We start from the raw sequence: 21,126 nt of genomic DNA, 5'->3' as shown, positions 1-21,126 counted from the left end.
TGATTCTGCCCTTTCATTTGATTGATTGTTTTACTGGGCATAGAATTTGAGATTAGAAATTGTTTTCTCTTGGAATTTTGAAGTGATTGTTTATCCTAGCACTCAGTATTGCTATTAAAAGTAGGTGCTATGATTCCCAATCCTTTTATGAGACCTGTTGTTGTTTCTCTTTTTCTCTTCTGAAAGCTTTTGGGATTCTCTCTTTGCCCAATGTTCTGATATTTCATGTCTTTAAAAAAAATTGTTTCTGTGGTCCTTTGTGGACCCTATCTCATGGAAACTGATATTCTTAAGTTCTAGGAAATTTCTTAATTATATCTGTGATAGTTTCCTCCCCTCGGTCTTCTTTGTCATTCTTTCTGTAATTCATCCAATGTAATTTAGATGTCAGATATTGCAAAGTGAGCTTATTTTTTGACCCTTTCTTTCATATTTTCTAGTTCTTTTTTTTTTCACTCCTAGCATTGCTGTTCTATTTTCTGGGAGATTTTCTCAATTTTACTTTTCAATTTGTATATTAAAATTTCAGTTCCTGCTTTTAATTTTTAAGAGTTTTTTGTTAATGTTATTCTCTGGGTGTGGTTTCTAATTTTTTAATTTAAAAAAAATTTTTTTGAGATAGAGTCTCACTCTATTACCCAGGCTGGAGTACAATGGCACAATCTCAGCTCACTGTCACCTTTGCCTCCCAGGTTCAAGGAATTCTCCTGCCTAGCCTCCAAGTAGCTGGCATTGCAGACACCTGCCACCACACCCAGCTAATTTTTGTATTTTTAGTAGAGATGGTGTTTCACCATGATGGTGAGGCTGGTCTCAAACTCCTAACCTCAAGTGATCCACCCGCCTTGGCCTCCCAAAGTGCTGGGATTACAGGTGTGAGCCATCACACCTGGACTGAGTGTTCTTTTTTAAAACTTATTATTGTTCTGTGAAAATTATGTCATTGTTTAACTATATACTGATGTCCATGATAGGTTTTTGGAAGTTATCTAATCTTCCAGCATTATTTCTGTTTCCTATGAGTTCTTTTTTATATTTTTAATTTTTTTTGTCTCTTTTATATTAGATGCCCTCTTCAAATACCTATTAGTCTTCAGTTGTTCCTGATATTTAAGGGCGAGGCATAACAAAGCTGATTAGAATGTGTGTGTGTGTGTGTGTGTGTGTGTGTGTGTGTGTGTGTGTGTGTGTGTAGAGGATGACTTTTTGACCAGTGGGATTAACCGTAGGATGATCTAAGAGGGCTGTTTCACTGAGAGATTCTTCCCTCCCCTTCCTAATACACACAGATATTTTCTTTTGGCCCAGGCAGTATCCCCAGAGGGATGTCCTTCAGTCTGCCATCTGGTTGGTATAAAGCTAGTAGCCAGGGTTGTCAGAGCTGAGTGGAGGAAAAGGGAAAAACAGTTTTACCATTCTCCATGAGGACTTTTCCTGAATTCCCCAATTTCAGGATGATAACCTTATCCTACGAATGGTAACCCTGAGTCCAGAAGCAAGTGGGGATCAGCCACTGTAGAAAATAAATTAGTTTTCTGCCTGGGTTGAGAAAACTTGACTGTGCCGGGTTGGGGTGGGAAATAGAGATCTAATGGCTTCTTACACACACCTTCAACTCATTCTCCTGTTATGAACATCACCTGCATTCACTGGCTCTCCTATTTCTGAGCCTGGCCAATACTGGCTTTCTCTGGTGAGCTGATTCCACTCATCTATATGCCTTGTAACTTTTGAAATGTAGTTGTTCTAATCATCACTTCTGTTCTCCTCGTTATTATACCAGTTAATTCTCATTATTCACAGTAATTATGTTCTAGAAAGTTGCAGCAAACACTGAATTCGTAAATATTGAATTGTTGCTTCTAGGGGAAACACAGGATTAGATTCTTGTGAGCCCAGGATCAACACATAGCTTTGTGTTATGTATAGGTTCTTTTTAAAGACACCCTGTTTAATATAGATTGTTGATTCATTAACATTGAGCTCATGGCCAACAGCACTGTCACTCATGCCTGAACAAAGCTTATCTAACATGTATATTCTTTGCAAGGCACTTAGGAAACCAGACAGCCCTTCAGCACTGTGCTTGGGGGCCACTTTAGACAGCAAAGTCATCAACAAAAAGCACGAAGGTATGAAAAACGTGACACTAAATAGACCATGAAAAGGATGATGTTTACAGTGTGAGATCCAGAACAAAGGCAGAGTGTTGCTTTGTTCAGCCTCTGCTGGGAACTTGTGTGTTGGACGACTCAAATTTTTCACCACTCTGAGCACATTCACAAATAATTGTGGAAAACACGATGAGTATTGATTTGGGGCTACAAATAAGTTTTACTGAGTAGACAAGTTTGCAAACACAGAATCCATGAGTCATGGGGATCTCCTGTAGTTTTGTGCTTTTTTATTCTTTTATCCTTTTAGGATGGTTTCAGGAGGCATTGAAAGGGAACAAGGAAAGTAACTAAGTATATTAAATCTACCAAGTATAACTAGAAGTCTCTGTCATCCCAGTCATTTTTTAGAGGATCCACTAATTCCTATTTATCTCCGATGCCATGTCAGATTTCTTCTAGCTCCTCCAGCTCACTCTGCCTCTTACATCCTTTTGCATCTCCACTGGGCTCATCCAGGTCCAGATTCCACGGCTCTTCAAGTCACCCAGGCCTGCTGCAACAAGCTGGGCCATACCTGATAATGCCACAACATCCTGAAGGTTATGTGTAGGTCTTTCCTATATCCTATAATCAATGATGCACTGGAGCTGGCTCGTACTTGCTTGCAAAAGCAAATTGCTAAATTTTCAGGAATTTTGTGAGCCATTATTAAACATAACCATTGTTAAAAACTAAATCATAAAGTCAATTAAAAAGACAAAAATAACTTAAAATTAAATCATAGAAGCTTGTAAACAAATAAATTACATGAACAACAAATATAATAAATGCTCAAACTCATCACTTACTATTTATTTTACTATATTTACAGTTATCCATGCTCTTGGGGCTGTTTATATCTCTTGTATCTGTATGGTGGAAATACTGTATCATGGTGTGGTACAGCACATCTCTAATCAGTCTCCTCACTAGATGTCATATTCAGTGATGTGACAATGATAGCTTCAAATCAACCATGGCCGGAGTGTATTTACCATGGAAATCAGCAAATGCTCCAAATCAAGGCTTTTTCTCCCCAGAGAGCCTATTGTTAAACCTTCACCAACACAGCACTGACTGAATTAACTATAATTTTATTGCTGCTGTTAGGGATTCACTAATTTATATTCTGTCTTCTCTGGCCTTCAAATACCTCAGTAAAAGCTGAAAAAGTGGCAAAAACATTTATATGAAGCAATCTTACTATCATATTCTTATTTATACTGTCACTAGCATTAGCAATGGAAGGACCCCAGGGAACTGGGAAATGGTGAAGAAAATAGCAAATTACCCCTGGAGCCTAGGAAATTGACTATTTCAAGGACTCCAGAGCCTCATGGAGCGTGGAATTGAGTGAAAATAGAAATTAACTGACAAAGGCAATGGGGAAGGAGTCAGCAGCTAGATCCAAGGATATACATTAGCTCCGTGGATGTTTATTTAGCAGAAATAGTGGGGAAAATGAAGTGAAAACTGGTAGAACAGAGTCACAGGAAGAGAGTCTGGGTCCTTCCTACTGTCGCAGACAGTCTGACCCAGATGAGCGAAAGGGTCTTGTAAATGTGAGCTTGGAAAAGTGAAGTTTTTATAGTTAACAGATGGGGATACAAAAAGTATTGATGCCTTGTTAGAATCATACTGCCTAGGAAAGTCTTAATATGTGTGAATAACAGAGGATGGACCATTAATATGTTATTTCTCTGACCAGTTAGAAATGTTATGAAATTAAAGAGTTTTATTTTCTCTGAGCAGTAAGTCTAGGGAAGTTTGCTGAAATAATTATTCCAGGAAAATCCAGTGGGGGTAAAGGTCATATTTAAAATTCTTTTGCAGAGGCCGGGTGCAGTGGCTCACACCTGTAATCCCAGCACTTTGGGAGTCCAGGCGGGCAGATCACATGAGGTCAGGAGTTCAGGACCAGCCTGAACAACATGGAGAAACCCTGTTTCTACTAAAAAATACAAAAATTAGCTGGGCATGGTGGCGCGTGCCTGTAGTCTCAGCTACTTGAGGAGGCTGAGGCAGGAGACTCGCTTGAACCTGGGAGACAGAGGTTGCAGTGAGCTGATATCGTGCCACTGCACTCCAGCCTAGGCAACAGAGCGAGACTCCATCTCAAAAAAATAAATAAATAAATAAAATTCTTTTGCGGAATTTCTACTAATTGTAAACTTCTATAAAGTTCAAATTACTGATTTATAATGTAAAGTCAGTGAGTATTTTAGAAGCTTGAATATATTATATTTAACATTAGTGCTTAGAATCCTTTGATTCCAAATAGCAAAAAGAGCTAACTGCCTGATATATCCCTGGAAAGGCAGTTAAGCAGGAAAAAAGTCAGTGTAGGAGGAAAAACAGAAAATAGTTGTGCTGCCGTCCTCCCTGCCTACTATCATTGGTATGAAAAAACTGGGTTAATAGGCTTAATGGCAGGCCCGATTTGAGAGACCCTTGGGAAAATAGACTAGCATGTCCTTTATATTTATAAAATAGAATAATACTTCTTCCTATTTATAAGCACACTGGTGTGCAGTGGAAGGTCCACCTCTGGGCCTGCTGTCACGTGGATTCTTGGTTTTGGTTCCAAACTTCAGTTTTGGGAATCTGTAGTGTGTCTTTCAGAGAAGAAGAATTACTGTCAGGTTTGTATATTAAAATTTATTTCATAGAGATGATCCCTGCTTGAAGTGTTATCCCTTGAAGTAAACTAAAAAACCTTACAAAGTTGCTCAAGGGATAAGGCAAAAATGTTTGTCCTGAGTTGTTTGATATAATCTTCATATAACAGAAATTTTTACAAGTGGCAAATGCTGTCAGATTTCTTTTTTCCTTTTAACTGTTATTCTTTGCGTCTAACTTGTTTTTGGTGCTGTTGTTGTTGCACTTGCTTTTTTTCTTCTATGGATAGCATAAAATAATTTTTCTAAATTACTTTGCCTAATCTTACATTTAAGATTTAATCTTAATATAAGATTTTTATATTTAAGATTTAATCTTAATATAAGATTTTTATATTTAATCTTATATTTAATCTTAAGTATAAGATTTAGGTAAACTTTGGCACAATGAATGAATTCTTTTTTTATTTCAATTGAGATATAATTCATATAACATATTTCACCTTTTTTTCTTTTCTTTCTTTTTTATTTTTATTTTATTATTATACTTTTAAGTTTTAGGGTACATGTGCACAACGTGCAGGTTTGTTACATATGTATACATGTGCCATGTTGGTGTGCTGCACCCATTAACTCGTCATTTAGCATTAGGTATATCTCCTAATGCTATCCCTCCCCCCTCCCCCCACCCCACAACAGTCCCCGGTGTGTGATATTCCCCTTGCTGTGTCCATGTGTTCTCATTGTTCAATTCTCACCTATGAGTGAGAACATGTGGTGTTTGGTTTTTTGTCCTTGCCATAGTTTGCTGAGAATGATGGTTTCCAGTTTCATCCATGTCTCTACAAAGGACATGAACTCATCATTTTTTATGGCTGCATAGTATTCCATGGTGTATATGTGCCACATTTTCTTAATCCAGTCTATCATTGTTGGACATTTAGGTTGGTTCCAAGTCTTTGCTATTGTATTTCACCATTTTTAAAGTACACAATTCAGTGGTTTTTAATATATTTACTGTGTTATGCAGCCACCACCATTATCAAATTTCAGACTGTTCCTATCACAACGGGGTATGATGGCTTACACCCGTAATCCCAGCACTTTGGGAGCTTGAGGTGGGAGGATTGCTTGAGTCCAGGAGTTTGAGACCAGCCTGGGCATATAACGAGACCCATCTATACCAAGAAAAAAAAAGAAAAAAAGAAGAAGAATAAGTAAAAAATTAGCTAGGTGTTGCGGCATGCACCTATGGTCCCAGCTACTTGGGAGGCCAAGGTGGGAGGATCCCTTGAGCCCAGGAGTTGAAGGCTGAAGTGAGCTATGATAGCGCCGCTGCACTCCACACTCCAGCCTGAGTGGCAGAGCAAGACTGTGTCAAAAAAAAAAAAAGAATATTCCTATCACCTTCAAAAGAAACCTCATACCTATTAGCAGATACGTGTTCTTGGATATATGTATACTTAGGAGTGTCATTGCTGGGTCACATGGTAATTCTGTGTTTAACGTTCTTAGGAATTGCCAAACTTTTTCCCAATGAATTCATTTCTGTTAGTTGCATACCCTTAATTGTTCAGTTCTCCTGCAAGTACGCATCCCTCTTTGGTTGGTTGTGCCTTTTGTGATGTTCTGGGAGAGACACGAAGAGGAGCTCTGTGATGCGGTGCTGCTTGATGCAGCATGGAAACTCATTGCTTTTTGATTGGTTTTGTCTGCAACTTGTCAGGAAATAATTAAAGGCCCTTTTTACCCATAATTGTGGTAATAGATTCATATACGTTTTCTGTCTGTTCTGCTTTCACTTTGCTAAATGGCTACTTTCTTGTACTCATCTTGATGATGATGATGATGATGATGATGATAATGATGAAGATTTTGCCACTTGTTAGGTGCTTTCTAGGTTCCAGGCACTGCCATAAAAGCTTTACATACAGTATTTCTTTAATCTTCACAATACACTTCTGAGGTGGATATTTTTAATCCCTTTTTCACTTGCCCAAACCAAGGCTTAACTGGGTAAAGAAATTTCACATGGCTGGAGGTTGGCAGAAAAGAAGGAAAGTGTGCTAAGCTGGGGTCTCCCACTGCTTGGGAAGATGAACATATGTCTATTTAAACATATGTATATTTAATCTTATATTTAATCTTAAATATAAGATTTAGGTAAACTTTGGCACAATGAATGAATTCTTTTTTTATTTCAATTGAGATATAATTCATATAACATATTTCACCTTTTTTTCTTTTCTTTTTTATTTTTATTTTTGTTTTATTTTATTATTATACTTTTAAGTTTTAGGGTACATGTGCACAACGTGTACCCCTATTTAAACGGGGTTCATTAGATTTGAGTTTGTGCTGCTGAATTTGAAAATTGAGATCATACCTGAAGCCTCTATCAAATAGAAGGGAAAAAAGAAGTAGGCCTTACACAAATCCAACATGTAGCTTTAGATGCTATATCTCCAAAAAAGACATGAGGGAGGAAATGACTGCAAACAGTATGCAGTCACCTTCTAAATTCTGTAGTATTTAAGTCTCATATCCTTTATAAGTGACACTAGGAAAATTATTTCTTATTTTCACTTTTGTATGACTTTTTTTTTTTGGAAATAGTGTCTCACTCTGTCACCCAGGCTGGAGTGCAGTAGCACCATCTCAGCTCACTGTAGCCTTGATCTCCTGGACTCAAGTGAGTGATCCTCCTACCTCAGCCTCCTGAGTAGCTAGGACTACAGGTGTGTACCACTATACCTGGCTTATTTTTGTATTTTTTGTAGAGACAGGGTTTCACCATGTTGCCCAGGCTGGTCTCAAACTCCTGACATCAAGCAATCCCCCTGCCTCGGCCTCCCAAAGTGCTAGAATTACAGGCGTGCCTGGCCTTGTATGACATTTTGATGTTGTCCCTTACACCTGTGCATAAGAAATCTAGAAAAATGCACTTTAATGTCATTGGCTTTTAGAACTCCAAGATGAAAAGTTCTTTCCAAGTTTTGTCATGGTTGTGGCTTTTCAAATGGGAAACTATTTGGTGCCTCAGTGGACCTCCTTTGCTGCACTGGTGCACAGGGAAATCACTGACCTCTTAGGCAACAATGGTTAAAGCCATAACAGCATTTCCCCAAATGAAAGCATGGCCACTGGTAGCTTAGTAACAAGCAGCTCTGCTTTATGAAGTATGGGACTTTTCCTAAAATGCCTGTAGATTTTAAAACAATTGTAGGCATTTTGGAAAGGTATATATTAGGCAGGAGCATAAAAAAGCAATTCACTGCTGGGTGCGGTGGCTCACGCCTGTAATCCCAGCACTTTGGGAGGCCTAGGTGGGCGGATCATGAGGTCAGGAGATTGAGACTATCCTGGCCAACATGGTGAAACCCAGTCTCTCCTAAAATGCAAAAGATTAGCCAGGCGTGGTGGCATGCGTCTGTAGTCCCAGCTACTTGGGAGGCTGAGGCAGGGGAATCCCTTGAACCTGGGAGAAATAGGTTGCAGTGAGCCGAGATCGTGCCACTGCACTCCGGCCTGGCAACAGAGCAAGACTCCGTCTCAAAAAAAAAAAAAAAAAGGCAATTCACATGGTAAGAAACAGCAATGACCAATATGTAAATCCAATATGTAAATAAAATTATTGACCAATTTTATCAATAATTTGCAAATTGTTGACAAAAATAATTGTCATTATTTTTGACAATTTATTTTAATTGTCAAAAAAGTAAAATAAAATGAGATATCAATTTTATCTGTTTATTACTGAAGAAGTAATATATGTATGTGGTACAAAATTCCAGAATTAAAAATTATTTAAAATGAAAAGTATATTTCTCTCCTCTCATGCTATTTTGTTTTCTAGCCACTTCATCTAACTGTCCAAGGGCATCTACCATTACCTGTTTCTTATGGACCCTTTTAATGGTTGTCCATGAACATGCTTATGTGTATACATATACATGCATTTATGTATAGATATATATGTATGTAGAATATACTGTAAACACTCTGTACCTTGCATTTTTACATAACAATTATTACTAGAAACTTTTCCATATCAATACATATATAGCTGCCATGTTCTTTAGCCACCTGCTCCCCCTGCCACTTTTTTTTTAAGAGATGGTATCTCTTGTTGCCCAGGCTGGAGTGCAGGGGCTATTCACAGGTGTGATCATAGCACACTACAACCTCAAACTCCTGTGCTCAAGCAATCCTCCTGTTTCAGTCTCCTGAGTAGATGAGACTACAGGTGTGTGCCAGCACACCCAGCTCTCTAACATTGTTTAAATGAACATTTTTAAGCATACAGAAAAGCCGGGACCTTATTCTTTTTAAGAGTTGCATAGTTCCATTCCAAGATGGCCGAATAGGAACAGCTCTAGTCTGCACCTCCCAGCGTGATCAACGCAGAAGACAGGTGATTTCTGCATTTCCAACTGAGCCTCTGCTGGTGATACCCAGGCAAACAGGGTCTGGAGTAGACCTCCAGCAAACACCAACAGACCTGCAGCTTAGGGACCTGACTGTTAGAAGGAAACTAACAAACAACAGGGAATAGCATCAACATCAACAAAAAGGACAGCCTCACCAAAACCCCATCTGTAGGTCACCAACATCAAAGACCAAAGGTAGATAAAACCACAAAGATGGGGAGAAACCAGAGCAGAAAAGCTGAAAATTCTAAAAACCAGAGCGCCTTTTCTCCTCCAAAGGATCACAGCTCCTCGCCAGCAATGGAACAAAGCTGGACGGAGAATGACTTTGACAAGCTGACAGAAGTAGGCTTCAGATGATCGGTAATAACAAACTTCTCCAAGCTAAAGGAGGATGTTCGAACCCATCACAAGGAAGCTAAAAGCCTTGAAAAAAGATTAGACCAATGGCTAACTAGAATAAACAGTGTAGAGGAGACCTTAAATGACCTGATGGAGCTGAAAACCATGGCACGAGAACTACGTGACGCATGCACAAGATTTAACAGCCAATTCGATCAAGTGGAAGAAAGGGTATCAGTGATTGAAGATCAAATTAATGAAATAAAGCAAGAAGAGAAGGTTAGAGAAAAAAGAATAGATGCAGAAAAGGCCTTTGACAAAATTCAACAGCCCTTCATGCTAAAAACTCTCAATAAGCTAGGTATTGATGGGACATATCTCAAAATAATAAGAGCTATTTATGACAAACCCACAGCCAATATCGTACTGAATGGACAAACCTGGAAGCATTCCCTTTGAAAACTGGCACAACACTGTGATGTCCTCTCTCACCACTCCTATTCAACATAGTGTTTGAAGTTCTGGCCAGGGCAGTCAGGCAAGAGAAAGAAATAAATGGTATTCAATTAGGAAAAGAGGAAGTCAAATTGTCCCTGTTTACAGATGACATGATTGCATATTTAGAAAACCCCATCATCTCAGCCCAAAATCTCCTTTAGCTGATAAGCAACTTCAGCAACGTCTCAGTATACAAAATCAGTGTGCAAAAATCACAAGCATTCCTTTACACCAATAACAGACAAACAGAGAGCCAAATTATGAGTGAACTCCCATTCACAATTGCTACAAAGGGAATAAAATACCTAGGAATCCAACTTAAAAGGAATGTGAAGGACCTCTTCAAGGAGAACTACAAACCATGCTGAACGAAATAAAGGAGGAAACAAACAAATGGAAGAACATTCCATGCTCATGGATAGGAAGAATCAATATTGTGAAAATGACCATACTGCCCAAGGTAATTTATAGATTCAATGCCATCCCCATCAAGCTACCAATGACTTTCTTCACAGAACTGGAAAAAACTACTTTAAAGTTCATATGGAACCAAAAAAGAGCCTGCATTGCCAGGACAATCCTAAGCAAAAAGAACAAAGCTAGAGACATGACGCTACCTGACTTCAAACTATACTATAAGGCTACAGTAACCAAAATAGCATGGTACTGCTACCAAAACAGAGATATAGATCAATGGAACAGACCAGAGGCCTCAGAAATGACACCACACATCTACAACTATCTGATCTTTGATAAACCTGACAAAAACAAGAAATGGGGAAAGGATTTTGTATTTAATGAATGGTGCTGGGAAAACTGGCTAGCCATATGTAGAAAGCTGAAACTGGATCCCTGCCTTACATCTTATACAAAAATTAATTCAAGATGGATTAAAGACTTAAATGTTAGACCAAAAACTGTAAAAACCCTAGAAGAAAACCCAGGGAATACCATTCAGGACATAGGCATAGGCAAGGACTTCATGACTGAAACACCGAAAGCAATGGCAACAAAAGCCAAAATAGACAAATGGGATCTAATTAAACTAAAGAGCTTCTGCACAGCAAAAGAAACTACCATCAGAGTGAACAGGCAACCTACAGAATGGGAGAAAATTTTTTTTGTTTTGCTTTTTTTTTTTAAGGTTAGCTGTTTTTATGAATCTTTTAATTAAAGTGTAAAAATCTCTGATTATAGATTGTGGGTGACATTGTAGGTGGTTGGAGTTAAGAATTACTCCTGAAAAAAAAAATCGCTCCTGAAACTTAGAGAGAATGCATGCTTTTTACCTTATCTGACAAAGGTCTAATATCCAGAATCTACAAAGAACTTACACAAATTTACAAGAAAAAAACAAATAACCCCATCAACAAGTGGGCAAAGGATATGAACAGACGCTTCTCAAAAGAAGACGTGTATGCAGCCAACAGACACATGAAAAAATGCTCATCATCACTGGTCATCAGAGAAATGCAAATCAAAATCACAATGAGATACCATCTCACACCAGTTAGAATGGCAATCATTAAAAAGGCAGGAAACAACAGATGCTGGAGAGGATATGGAGAAATTGAAACATTTTTACTCTGTTGGTGGGAGTGTAAAATAGTTCAACCATTGTGGAAGACAGTGTGGCAATTCCTCAAGGATCTAGAGCTAGAAATACCATTTGACCCAGCAATCCCATTACTGGTTATATACCGAAAGGATGATAAATCATGCTGCTATAAAGACACATGCACGTGTATGTTTATTGTGGCACTATTCACAATAGCAAAGACTTGGAACCAACCTATATGTCCATCAATGATAGACTGGATTAAGAAAATGTGGCACATATACACCATGGAATATATGCAGCCATAAAAAAGGATGAGTTCATGTCCTATGCAGGGACATGGATGAAGCTGGAAACCATCATTCTGAGCAAACTATCACACGGACAGAAAACCAAACACCACGTGTTCTCACTCATAGGTGGGAATTGAACAACGAGAACACATGGACACAGGGCAGGGAACATCGCACACCAGGGCCTGTTGTAGGGTGGAGCGTTGGGGGAGGGATAGCACAGGGAGAAATACCTAATGTAAATGACGTCTCAATGGGTGCAGCAATCCGACATGGCACAAGTATACCTATGTAACCTGCACGTTGTGCACATGTACCTCATAACTTAAAGTATAATTTAAAAATAAGAGTTGCATAATAATTCATTATGCAGATGTAGCACAATTCATTTTACTATCCCGCAGTGTCAGATATTTAAACCTCAGCCTTCCAAAGCCCTGGAATCACAGGCATGACCCACCACGCCCAGCCAAGAATAATTTTTTTGACTCGTGAACTCTAACTCTAAGAATTTAACCTACCGAATTGATCAGACAAGTGTTCAACAATGTTTATCACAGCACTTTTATAAGAAATACATGATGGAAGTTACCAATTAAATAAATTTTAAAATCATATTATGTTATATCTATATAGTGGATACCTTGTGGATATCCATTGTATCCATTGTATAGATACAACATAATATGATGTTAAATGGATATAAAAATCCATAATGGATATCCACAAGGTATCCCTTGTATAGGTATAGCATATCCATACGCAGAACCATATTTCTTAACATGGAAAGGTTTTTATGATTTTTTGCTACATGGAGTACACTAGTTATAAAACAGTATGTTCAGCAAGGTCCCGTTGGGGGAAGTTATATGGAGACAGAGACATGGGTATGTCATTTGAGAAATAAATTCCGTTACATAGACAGATCCACACATAAGTGTAGAACTATATTTCTGTATCTATCAATATATAGATATTTCCCTGGAACAGTGTCTTTAAGAATATACAAGTTTTTAATGGAAAATATGATTATAGATAATTTTTCTTTGCTTTTCCTATTTTCCATATTAAAATACAATTTTATAGTGAGCATATGTTTTATTTTTGACCACAAAATGTGAGACCGTAGTCTCGAGTATAGGAAGGGTCAGAGACTAAATATCCTTATCCTCACTATCTGATACATAAATTGCCCTTAGTATTGGAGTGGGGTGGGAATGAGAGAGTACATGATTCTTATTTTTCTTTAAAATTCCTAAATCTTAATTGGTAAGAATTATCCTAATGGTTTATGTGTAACATTCAAATATTTAAGGCAGGCACACTGGCTCATGCCTGTAATCCCACCACTTTGGGAGGCCAAGGCAGGAGGTTTGCTTGAGCTCAGGAGTTCAAGAGCAGCCTGGGCTACATAGTGAGACCCCATCTTTACAAGAAATTTAAAAATTAGCCAGGTGTGTTGGTGCACGCATGTGGTTCCAGCTAATTGGGAGGCTAAGGCAGGAGGATTTCTTGATCCAAGGAGATCAAGGCTGCAGTGAGCCGTGATCACACCACTGCACTCCAGGCTGGACAACAGAGCAAGACCCTGTCTAAAAAAAAAAAAGTATTTAACAGTGTTATTAATAGAATCTGTGGATGTTGCATTTTTGTTGTTTGTGAGAATGGGGCTTTTGTGATAAGACTTCAATTTATGTTAAGAAGGTCTGGAAATGAAAATCAGAGCACATTTCCTGAAATGTCTTTTATAGTTAGCCACATTCCAGACAAGTGCTAATATGCATTTTACATTTTTAAGTGCAGAGGAGAAAGACAAATATAGGGTAATGCAGTGGGAATCTCAATCTCTGTGTTGCTTCAGGGCCCCTGGTCCTTCTATTCCAGCCTAAAGGCACCAAAGGACCCTCTGACTGATAAATTGGCATTTATTACTCTTTAGCAGGCACTAAAATTGATCCATGTCCTAAGCTGCTTAAAATCTCTAAACAGTGAGTTTCAAACTTTTGTTTAAGCTGTGAAAACTTCATTCAAATAAAGCCTTACTTAGTCTGTAGCCTTATATATGAAACAGACAAACATGGTAGGGACAGGCTAGGCCATCTGCCCTGAAGCCTGGTACATGTTGATCTATCTCCTGCTCCCTTGCTCTACTCAGTCCTAAGGAGCAGTTTGAAAGCACTACCCCTAGGAGAACCCCCAAAACAACCAATATTCATGATAAAACCACCTTGATGATTTGTCTACATTTGTGGTTATCAACCTTTAGCTCTAATCGAAACCCTGGAGAACTTGGGAAACACTTCAAGAGTCTCATTCAGTAGGTCTGGGTTTGGACCTGAGAGCTCATATTTCCAACCAGTTCCCAGGTCATGCTGATGCTGCTGGTCTCACGACTACATTTTAAGAACCTCAGCCCTAGGTATATTCTGTGGAGCATTTGTTTCACACTCAACGGGCCAGTGAGGATAATTCATTGTCAGGTAAAGGTTGGGCTAAAAAGAATTTAACACGTTTCCTTTAAAGTTTGTAGTGTTTAGTATAATACAGTACATGTTGTATCTCCAAGAAAAAGATCTTGTATTTGATCCCAGAACATCTTTCCCTTCCCTCTTTTTTCTTTTGAAAATAGAACAAACATGGAAATTAGTATCGTGTGTTTGCCAGAGATAGAATTCAGAAAAACTGAGACACAGGGCAAAACTATATATGTTAAGTTTATTTTTGTTGCTCCAGAAGTTTGCCTTCCTCTATCTTAGACCTAAGGTACAACTTGTACTTTGAGAAACCAACTAATTAAAGTGTTTGAAGTGAGATGAGGAACCTTATCTGTCCAGGTTGTATGAAAGATATCTACCTTTCAGATGATTTGAGGTTGTTTGCTGGGGTTATATCAGGAGATTGTGTTAATATATCTCCCTTTGCTTTTCCTCTGTTCCCTTCTAACTAGGCCTGTTGATGAGGTGGAAAGAAGTTAGGAGACCTAAATTCTAGTCCTAGCTTTGGCACTAACTAGCCAGTAACTTAGTGTCTGGGCTAAGTTTTCATTTCAAGATTCTTACTCTTAAAAATGAGGGAGTTTACGTAAGTGGGAGTTGAACAATGCAAATACGTGGACACAGAGAGGGGAACAACACACACAGGGGCTTCTGGGGTGGGAGGGGTGTGAGGGAAGGGAGAGCATCAGGACAAATAGCTAATGTATGCGGGGCTTAAAATATAGGTGACAGGTTGATAGGTGCAGCAAACCCCCATGGCACACGTATACCTATGTAACAAACCTGCACATTCTGCACATGTATTCCAGGACTCAAAGCAAAATAAAAATTTTTAAAAATGAGGGAGTTTAACCAAATGAATGCAGAGATAACTTGCAAGTCTAAAATTATTTAACCTGCAGGTGATGCTTGGTGGAGTGAGTACAGGAGCAGTACTGTGGAGCCTGCTGCAGGGGAGGCACTGGCTCACCACTTGCTCAGATATTATCCTGAATAGGAAATGGTCCCAGTTTTTGCAGTTTTTGCAGATGCAGTTGTAGAGACTGAGAGAGGTTCAGTCATACATCTAGAAAATAGCAAAGGTAGGATTTCACCCTATCTGAGCATAAAGAATGCTTTCCACTCTGCCTAATGCCATAATACACTTACCACCCAGTTTCTCCTTAAAGTGTTTTCATTTTTTAACATTTCCTGTCGGTCCTTTGAGATCAGGTAGATTTTGGACTCAGTCTCAGCTCAACTGCTTTATAGCTGGCAAGTTACTTAACCTCTTTGCATGTTTATTAAGAGGATTATGTCAATTGCTGAGCACAAAGTATGTGTCCAATAAATAATAATTATTTTAACTTACTCTAGAGTTATAAGCACTGTAGATAACAAATTTTTTTCTGCCTTTTTATCTTAAGCAGTTTATTATAAGCACTTCTTATGTTGTCCAGGATTTCCAAATTTATATTTAGGGGCTGCATCTGTTCTCACTAAGTATATAAATAGTTATTTACTTATCTATTCTGCTACAACTGATATTGAGCCAGATGGGCCAGGCTCAAGGGGTGTAGAACCTTTAAGGCAGGCCTAAGGACGGCACTTGCTCCCACCTTTGAAATCTCTTCTTGGAGATCCACACAAACCTCACTGAGGTTCTCTGCATGCAGGACTTCTGGTTGAACCTGCTGGTAGGATATCAGTGACTCTAAATTCTCTTTGTAAGGTGTGTGTAACTTTAAAGCCTCAAATGTAAACATTATCTTTTACTTCTTAGTTTGTTCCTCATTTGCTTTTCTATAAGTGAAAAGTGTTTTTCAAATATTATTCTGAATGAATAGCCAGCTATATTTAGATCGATTTGAAAAAAAAAGATGGCTTAATTATACTTTCATTAGTGAGTATCGATGTAGACTAAAAATAGGATTATAGAGAACTCTTTTTATTGCTGGTTCAGTGGAGAGGGCAGAGGACCAGGACAGTTTCAGCTGGAGGAGAATCTGCGTTACATTTATCTGGGCAGGAGTTAATTATATGCCAACAGAAATGTGGCCGATTTGGGTCATTTTAGATAACTCTCCAATGGGACTAGAATTATTATTCGATGGCATAAGTGAATTTGTGACTGCCTTAATTTTTTATTAAAATCAGAGATCTCATCCAAGACAATCTTAAGCTAGCAATGTCTTTCCTTCAGCTGGAAGGAAATAAAATGGTGTAAAGCTGGATTCTAAAATGTAAATTACAGAGAAGAAGATTTGTTTGTAATTAACTTAGTGCTGTTTGTGTTTAACTTCATCATAATTTCTCAGGATGAACAAATTGCACATTCAATAGTGCAGGCAAGAAGTAAGGCTTTTAACAAGTTTGAATGTTCTTTCTCAGTTGTTATTTCTAAGATGAACCTGTGAACTTTTAATTTATATATTGGTTGGAAGTAATTAGCCCTTGAATTGTGTAGCTTTTGAGACATAATTATTTAGAAGGGGGATGGAGTAGAGAGAGCATTTTGATTTTCTGATCATCAGGAGAAAAATAATGCTTTGCATTGAAAATCTTAGAGTGATGCTCAAAAGGAAAATGTAGTCATGTAAACATATGCTAAATACTTGAAATAATATTAATAAGTATTTTTACGGTACAGAACTACAACTTTTTTTTTCTTTTTTCTTTTTTTTTTGAGATAGGGTCTCGCTCATCACCCAGGCTGGAGTGCAGTGGTGCCATCATGGCTCACTGCAGGCTCGCATTCCTGAGCTCAAAGGATCTTCCCACCTTAGCTTTCTAAGTAGCTAGGACTACAGGCACATGCCACCACACCTGGCTAATTTTTAAAAAGAAAATTGTAGAGATCAGGGTTGGGGGGCGGATGTCTCCCTATGTTGCCCAGGCTAGTCTTGAACTCCTGGCATCAAGAAATCCTCCTGCCTCTGCCTCCCAAAGTGCTGGGATTACAGGCATAAGCCACCACACCTGGCCCACAGCATATTTTATCTGTTTTTTCCTACCAAACCACCTTGCCTGGCAGATTTTAATGCCTTTTTTATCTTTACAAAATTTGGAGAGTGAAAAGAATTCAAATTCTCTCCAACTACCAGGTAATTAAATCCTGCTTAAATATCTTATATACTGATGCTCTTATTACATAAGTCACCTGCAGAAGATTAACTGATACACTTTGGACAACTGAAGTGAACTACTGTCAAGGCCAAGTGTAAATTGCAAGCTACTAAAATATCTTGACAGGATAATAACTGGAATAACCTGTAAGCTGATCCACTGTAAGGAGGCATTTGGTTTTCTTCTTGGCAGGGCACTGGATGCCAAAGCTAAGTTCCTTGGCTTATTTTTCTCTAACATTGCTTTTTAGATATCAGGATGCTGACTGCCACTATAGAGCTGGTATGTAGCTTTTTAAAAAATGCCTTAAACATACATATGAATAAAAATTCAAATGTGTTCAAAAAGGTTAATGGCAGAGTAAGCTTCTGTCCCATCTCTGTCCTCCAGACATGGTCCTCTTTTTACAGTCAGTCACTGGTAACAGCTCTGTAGGTCTCCTTCCAGATGTAATCTGTGCACATCAAGTCCTGCAGATACATATTTTACTACTACTTTTGTATGTATCATTGTATGACATGCACTGATCTGCACCTGCCTTTTTTTTTAACTTGATTGATTTTGGATATTGTGCCACCATTATACAGAGCTGCTTTGTTATTTTGGAAGACTGTTTAGTATTCATGGCGTTGTATAGATGGAGCATAATTTATTTACCAGACCTCCATCAGTGGATATTTAGATGATTTCCAATCTTCTGCTAATATAAATAGTGCTGCATTGAATAACTCTGTTCAGTCATCAACATATCTCTAGGATACATTTCTAGAAATGGAATCGCTGAACCAAAAGAAAAGCAAGTACAATTTTTATTTTGACAAAGACTGCCAAACTGCAGTGAATGTTGCAGCAGGCTGTGAGAGTGACCTTTGCTTTTATACCCTAGATCTGGCCTTTGTCACTGGTGGGCGTTTTTTCTGAACTTGGCCACAGTGTTTACATTGGTGACTTTCTGTCTGTGACCAGGACTCATTTTCCCACAATCCTGGCCACTGTATTCTTTTACAGCCATTTGAGGGCATTGCTTTTAAGAAAACAGACTTATTTCTCTATGTGTTTCCTCATAGATGAGGGAAATAAGGGAAGTGTTGATGTTTCAGAGCTGTGAATTTTGGCAGTGCAAAGAAACATTAGAGAGGTTTCCTTGACTTCAAAATTATAGGAGGGGATCTTCTCACCCTCAAATAAAGAAACAAACTGGGCCAGGTGTGGTGGCTCACAACTGTAATCCCAGCACTTTGGGAGTCTGAGGCGGGCAGATCACCTGAGGTCAGGAGTTCAAGACTAGCCTGGCCAATGTGGTGAAATGCCATCTCTACTAAAAATACAAAAATTAGCTGGGCATGGTGACCCGTGCCTGTAATCCCAGCTACTCAGGAGGCTGAGGCAGGAGAATCGCTTGAACCCGGGAGGCGGAGGTTGCAGTAAGCTGAGATCACACCAGTGCACTCCAGCCTGGGTGACAACAGTGAAACTCTGTCTCAAAAAAAGAAAAAAAGAAACAAACTGAAGTTTTGACATTTTTAAAACCAAAGTGTTGGTGGTGTCATGTAGCTATCACTTTACCATTGAGCCGCTCTACTAACTGGACCTCACATTCTCACCCCTGGGTCTGGCTCCCTGATGGCAATCCCGCTGGGGGCTTACAGCTCGCTCCCTCTGCTGCTTCCTTTCCTCCTTCATTTCCCACCTTCCTCTTCTCTCCTTCTTGTCCAAACAGCTTGTTATTACTCCGGCTGGAACTTTACCACCTCTCTCTCAGCCACTATTGTAACACTACAGATCCAGGCCAAACCAGAAGAAGCTCCTTCCTTGTGATGAATGCTTTATAATCTGTGATATGATTTGTACTACAAATTTCTGAAACATGAAGAGCCCCTTTTGTTTAATTACGTAGAACACCTAGTTCACAGTACTCATTTAAATATGTGATTGTGGTTAGTTGAAGGATTTTTTATTTCTGGGATTTAACTTTAACTTAGGTATATTTTAAATATAAAACGTTGATGGCATTACTATGAGTTGTTTCCCCAATACAGTGTTTACGAATACTGAAATAGACTTAAATGTTCTTACAGTGTGCACTTACTTTCCTTAGAATGGTACGTCAAAGTAAACAATGATGGCAAGCTACCATGGCTAATACTGGCATTGTTGCTGTTCTGTGCCATTCCTTCCCACACTGGTCTCTAATCTATAAGGTAAGGGATAGTTTTAGCCGTATTCATGACATCTAGAACAGTGCTACTCAGAGTGGGCCACAGACTAGTCTTTTCTTGCCAATCTGCAGCAAGGTAAGTACAAGATGCTGCCAAATTGCTATGAAAGTCTTTGAACACTGAAAGCATAAAAGTGTTCAAATCTTTTATAGCAATTTGGCAGCATTGAATCTAATATTAAAAATTGACCTGTCTCTACAATAAATTTTTAAACAAATTATCTGGGTGTGAAGGCTGAGGCAGAAGGATCACTTGAACCCTGAAGTTCAAGGCTGCAGTGAACTATGATTGCACCACTGCCCTCCAGCCTGGGCGATATCTTCATGTAATACTTGAGGATGTGAGACACAATGACAACATTTCTTGCCTGAGGCTGCTGCCTATGCTGCATTAAATCTCCTCCTTCTTTCTGTAATCAGACTACAAGCCCTCATTTGCTTCTTGTGCTATAATATTTTGATTATAATCTGAGAGAGTGAGTAGAATAAGACAGAATATTATACATGAAAAAAATTTGCATTTTTTAACCCTTAAAAAAGTGTAAAGTAGCATTTCACCCATATTATTTTTGCGTTAATGCCATTTTCTAAAACTAAAGTAGTTTGGAAGATATTTAGGAGAACTTTATTGCAGTCACTTTGAAATTAAAAAAAATCCTCCATGTGCTGAGTGTTTTAAAAATTTTTTGGTAGGCCAGGTGCAGTGGCTCACACCTGTATTCCCACCTCTTTGGGAGGCCGAGAGGATCACTTGAGGCCAGGAGTTCAAGACCAGCCTGGCCATCATAGCAAGACCCCATCTTTACACAGAATTAAAAAAATTAGCTGAGTGTGTTTTTGTGCCCCCATAGTCCTACCTACTTGGGAGGCTGAGGCAGGAGGATCGCTTGAGCCCAGGAGTTTGAGGTTACAGTGAACTATGATCACACCACTGCATTCCAACCTGGGTGACAGAGGAAGACCCTGTATCAAAAAAATAGTAATAATAATTTTAAAAATATGTAAAATTTTAAAAATACAAAAATAAAGTTTTTAACTTCTAGAGGAGAATATATATATATAAATAAGAAAACCTGGGGAAATTTGCACATGTCACAGTCTTAGCCTCAGGGAAAGGTTTAGGTTTCTGTCCAGGCCAAGGTAAGACCCAAGGAGCCAAAATAAACATTGGGAACATCTATTCTCAGTATGAATGCAACAGTCCCTAACTGTGTGAGCAGAGTCTGGAGGTTCGGAGGTCAGACATACAGGTTCAAATGATGTGGGAAGCAAGAAATACTGAGAAGGCTGCTAAATGAGAAAGACAATGAGACCAAGGGACAGAGGATTGAGAAGGCTGATAGCAGGCTCTGTGGATGGGCCACTTCAATTTAAAGAGCCAGGGGTCAAGTACACCTTTGGATCCTAGCCTAA

At 38.7% G+C, this 21,126-nt stretch overlaps 1 protein-coding gene across 1 annotated transcript in view; it reads left to right on the top strand.

Annotated features, from left to right (window-relative positions):
- MCC (MCC regulator of WNT signaling pathway) overlaps positions 1 to 21,126 on the top strand; it is a 463,570-nt gene that overhangs the window by 63,054 nt on the left and 379,390 nt on the right. The window lies entirely within an intron of this gene.

This window comes from Pan troglodytes, chromosome 4 (genome assembly GCF_028858775.2).
Source record: "Pan troglodytes isolate AG18354 chromosome 4, NHGRI_mPanTro3-v2.0_pri, whole genome shotgun sequence".
Taxonomy (NCBI): domain Eukaryota; kingdom Metazoa; phylum Chordata; class Mammalia; order Primates; family Hominidae; genus Pan; species Pan troglodytes.
The sequence above is the reverse complement of the archived record's forward strand: the minus strand, read 5'-3'. Positions and strand labels throughout refer to the sequence as shown.